The sequence below is a fragment of the Penaeus japonicus genome, unplaced genomic scaffold (assembly GCF_977035675.1).
Source record: "Penaeus japonicus unplaced genomic scaffold, GWHDUDI00000001_assembly GWHDUDI00000022, whole genome shotgun sequence".
NCBI classification, from domain to species: domain Eukaryota; kingdom Metazoa; phylum Arthropoda; class Malacostraca; order Decapoda; family Penaeidae; genus Penaeus; species Penaeus japonicus.
In genome coordinates, this window is record NW_028234424.1 from 23,650,519 (window position 1) to 23,655,518 (window position 5,000).

The following is a 5,000-nucleotide window of genomic DNA, read 5'->3' on the forward strand; positions in this document are numbered from 1 at the left end:
GTCTTTTCCAGGAAGACGAAAAGTACTCGGCTAAGCTCTTTGGCACATGAGCTCTGGAACAATGACTTCATCCTCCACTACAAGTAGAGTGCCAGCAACAATGTCCCCTACCTCTTGCTGGGGATCCGGCATCCTCAAGGGAGATGTGCCCTGTTGGAGAGACAGACCTGGAGGCAAGATTTAAAGAGTTCGACCACGCCGAACAATTGGGTATTGTACTCACTTTGCCATTTCTCTGTCTAACTTCGTAAAGTGCCTGCCTTGCAGGCCCCAAGTTACTGCCCGTCATTCCTCTGCAGATAGTCTTATCTGATCTGATGGACGTACGAGACTCGGTACAGGGGTTTAGGTACATGCTCTTATATATAGATCACACCATTTCCTATAGCTGATGCCCTTGCAGGACACCGACCACCCACCGGGTGTTAAAGACAAGCTGCACACAGAGTTATTCTCAAGTTATTCTCGGACGAATGGTGATCCCTACTCAAACCTTAATGGGTGCCTTACACCATCGCTTACACTCACAGTCAAACGGTGTCGTGGAGCGCAACAATCGGGCAGTGAAGGACGCTTTCACTACCTTCGTTCAATAGTCGCCCTCGTTTAATGGCCGACCAACCTACCGTTTAAAGCTAGTACTCAACACATCCATCCACCGCTTGGTCGGGGACCAGTCTTTGTACTTCCTGACATAAGCTTCACCAACCAACCTGAAGATGGAGGGGTTATGGCAGAACTACTGACGGGCGCTCGACGCCTGGCCGTCAATGTGAGCTAGAAAACGAAGGAAGTCAACAAAGGGTGTTACGACACGTGTTTTGCTTAAAGCTTGTCATGCGGTGGTGGAGCCCTAACGAACCTTATTTATATACTTCGTAATTGTGAATAGGGTGTGTGTATATATGTATATGTATATATATATATATGTATGTATGTATGCATATCCATGTATGAATGTACATGTATATATTTATGTATGTATATAATATACATATAAATAAAAATACATGTGTGTGTGTTTGTTAGTTTGTTTGTGCATACAAATATATCTATATCTATCTATCTCTCTCTCTCTCTCTCTCTCTCTATATATATATATATATATATATATATATATATATATATATATATATACATACATACATACTATATATCTATATGCATATATTTATATATGTATATAATTTATATATATATATATATACATAAATAAACATGTATATGTATATATAGAAATATACATGCATACATACATACATATACACACATATATACATGTATGAATGTATATATATATGTATGCGTGTCTGTCTGTATGTATGTATGTATGTATATATATATATATGCGTGTGCGTTTGTGTATGTGTACATATACATGTGCATATACATATACATACATATATATATATATATATATATATATATATATATATATATATATATATATAATGAATCTCAAGATCAGTGTTGCCAGAAGAAACATCCTTATTTCCAGCCTTGAGGTAACTAAAACTTTCTTCGGTGTAGCAAAAAACAGAAGCAATCTTCAAAAACTTCTTTATTACAAATTGGAACCAAACGTTTCGAGTGTTCAAACACTCATCATCAGTGGATTTAACTGTAAAAAAAAGGATTTTCAATTATCCTTCAACAAAATTGTACAATACATAACATATTTTACATGCTAAATTGTGGTAGTGCCACAGAGGTAAATGGGAAATTCAAAAATGGTAAAACAAAAACTATCCGTTCGAACATACAAATCATATAAAAGTTGAAATTACAATCAAAAAGTAATAAATTCTGATATAAGAACAATAGGAACACTCTTATGACTTAATATCTATGTGTTGACTAAGAAATATCACAGAAAATTGATATAAGTAACTAGACAAATAGGTGAGAAGACGTATGACTAGGCCAAAGGGTCTGAGTGACAAAAGCCGGTTGTACAAAAAGTCTATTAAAACTTGAAAATTACTTCTTAAAACCATCAATTGCCAAATATAAAGGTACAAGGATACTTCATGAAACAGATTAAGTAGCTCGGGATAATACTAACCAAGAAATACAAAGAAGAACAATGAAAAACACGTCAACGAGGCAGTGGAGCGTCTGGGCGTTCCGAGAGGCAAACAAAAACCTATCGGAATGCGAAACAAAGAAAATGGGATAATGGACTGCTATTTCAAAATTTCAACATCAGTAGAAGTATATTCATTAAGGTTTGGTTTTCATTTCCAAATCCACAGGCTTTCCAATATATTCAAATCATAATCTGTATTAGCCGAGTCTAAAATTTCAAAAGAGTCATAGTTAAATGGATGACTCTTATTTGATGAATGGCTTCTAATTGAGGATTTAGTTGGATTTGATAATTTTAAATTATTATTTCTAAATGAAAAACCTTTATGTTCCTCGATACGCATAAACAAATTGCGAGAAGTCTTTCCCACATAAGTAGCATTACAGCTACTTATGTGGGAAAGACTTCTCGCTACAAGAGAATCTATAAACGATCGAAGAACGTAAAGATTTAGGAATTTTGTCTTTAAATTTGAATAGATTGCCAATGGTTAAGGAAGTATAAATGACCTTCAATTTAACAGTAGAGAAACTATTATGAACAATCTTTGTTAATTTTCTTTCCAAATTGTGACTGAAAGAACCAAGGTAAGGAAGTTTAATATAAATGACATCTTTGGGTACTGTAGACGGAATGTCTACTGGCGCAATTAATTTATTTAAGGTTCTCTTTAAAAAGCTATGGATGAAATTAAGAGGGAACCCATTTTTAACAAGAATATCTAAAATATGAACAATTTCATCATGAAAGATCAGAAAATTCTTTGAAATCTTGAATGCTCTATATACTAAAATGCAAATAAGATTACTTTTATATTTCAAAGGAATGCAAGAATCAAATTTAGTAGTTAGACCTGTATAAGTTGGTTCTATGTAGACTGATGAGGTAAAAGAATTATTATCCCGAGAAATATTAACATCCAAAAAAGGGAGACAACCATTTTTCTCTACATCAAAAGTGAATTTTATATTAGGGTGTTTAGCATTCAAGTAGTCAAGAAATTTAGTGATACTATCTCTGGATTTGAAAAGTAGTAAAGTGTCATCAACATATCTGAAATAATGGCAAGGTTTGAAACTTTCGGGGCAATTATTAAGACAAATAGTTTCAAAATGACACATGAAAATGTTAGCAAGAGTTGGGCCTAAAGGGCTACCCATAGCAACTCCTTCAATTTGTTTATACAATTCATTGTTAAAATAAAACAAGATGTCTTTAGTAGCTATGTCCAGAAGTTTCTTAAAATTTGATTTATCTAAACCTTGGATTTCAATTTTATCTTTAAAAAGAGTGTCCATAATAATTGACAAAGTTTCTTCTAGTGGGACATTAGTGAAAAGGTTTGTGACGTCAAAACTCGCTAAGATAAATTCATCAGCATTATTAATTTTCATCAAATCATTCAAAAAAAGTGAAAGTATTCTGTATGGTGTAACTATTAATAGTGAGACTTTTAAGAATAGGAATGATAAATTTTGATACATTATAATTAATAGTTCCAATGGCAGAGAGGATAGGCCTCAAAGGGACGTTAGCTTTTTTAATCTTGGGCAATCCATATAAAATACCAGGTCTAGAGCCTGAGGTGAAAAGGGAGGAGTACGTTGAGTACGTCTTAAGTTTTCTAAGTAAGGAATTTAGTCTATCTTCATTTTTAATAATCAAAGATTCACATTTGTTGTCTACTTTACTAAACTTAGTTTTATCATTCAGAATATCTTCAATTTTCTTAATATAATCTACTTTATTCAATAACACAACACCCTGCCCCTTGTCTGGTTTTGAGATAATGACGTCATCATTTTCCGCTAATTCCTTTAGAAGCCGAAGGTCTGAATCTGTTATGCCCTCATCAATTTTTTCTTTTTGGTAGGAATAATATAAAGAGAATGCAAGGTTTTTTATGACTGATTTTACATGATTTCTAGTTTCAGGAAAAATATTAACAGGCTTATGAAAATTTAGAGAACGAAGCAATTTCTCAAAAGACAAAAAGAAATGAGAGAAGTTAATTTTCCGAGGGGGAATACCAAATTTCAGGCCTTTAGCTAGTAGACATTTCAAGTTATGAGACAAATTGACATCAGAGTGGTTAAAAACAACTTTGTTGGGGTCGAGAAACTCATGAGGTTTGTTTAAGCCTAAGTAAAATAATTTCTTTTCATGGGTTCTCTGAACATTCTTTAGAGAAACTAAGTTGCGACTTTCCGTACAACATCTTAGGTGGTTGAAATCTAAAAACGAAATGGATTGTTTCAATTCAGTTTCAAAGTCCAATAATTTACATTTATGTTTATTAAATTCCCTTGATTTTGACTTAATTTCGATATCCAAGAGTTTGTACTGGAAGGTCTTACATGCTCTGTTATTATTATTATTTTGTTTCCATAATTTAAATCTCAAAAATTTTGGGATAAGCTTATTTTTTAAACATTCTTTCAGAAATATTATGTCATATTGTACTTTTTCTACTTTAAAAGAACATTTTTGATAATTTCTGTAAACTTTCAACACATGATCACCATACCTTTTTCTGATAATGTAAGCAGTAGAACTTCCAACTGGGAAGCGGTGTGTGTGTATTTTTGTATATATATATATCTAAATATATTTACGTAAATCTATCAATCCATCTATCTCTATATATAGATATATAGATAGATAGACAGATGGATATATAGGTATTTAAATATTCAAGTGCATGTACATATGTGCATATGTAGATGTATATTGATATGTATAAGTTTATGTATATATGTATATATATATATACATATATATACGATTATGTGTGTGTGTGTGTGTGCACGTGTGTGTGTGCGTGTGTGTGTGTGCATGTGTGTGTGTGCGCGCGCGCGCGTGTGTGTGTGTGTGTGTGTGTGTGTGTGCACGTGTTTGTGTGTGTGTGTGT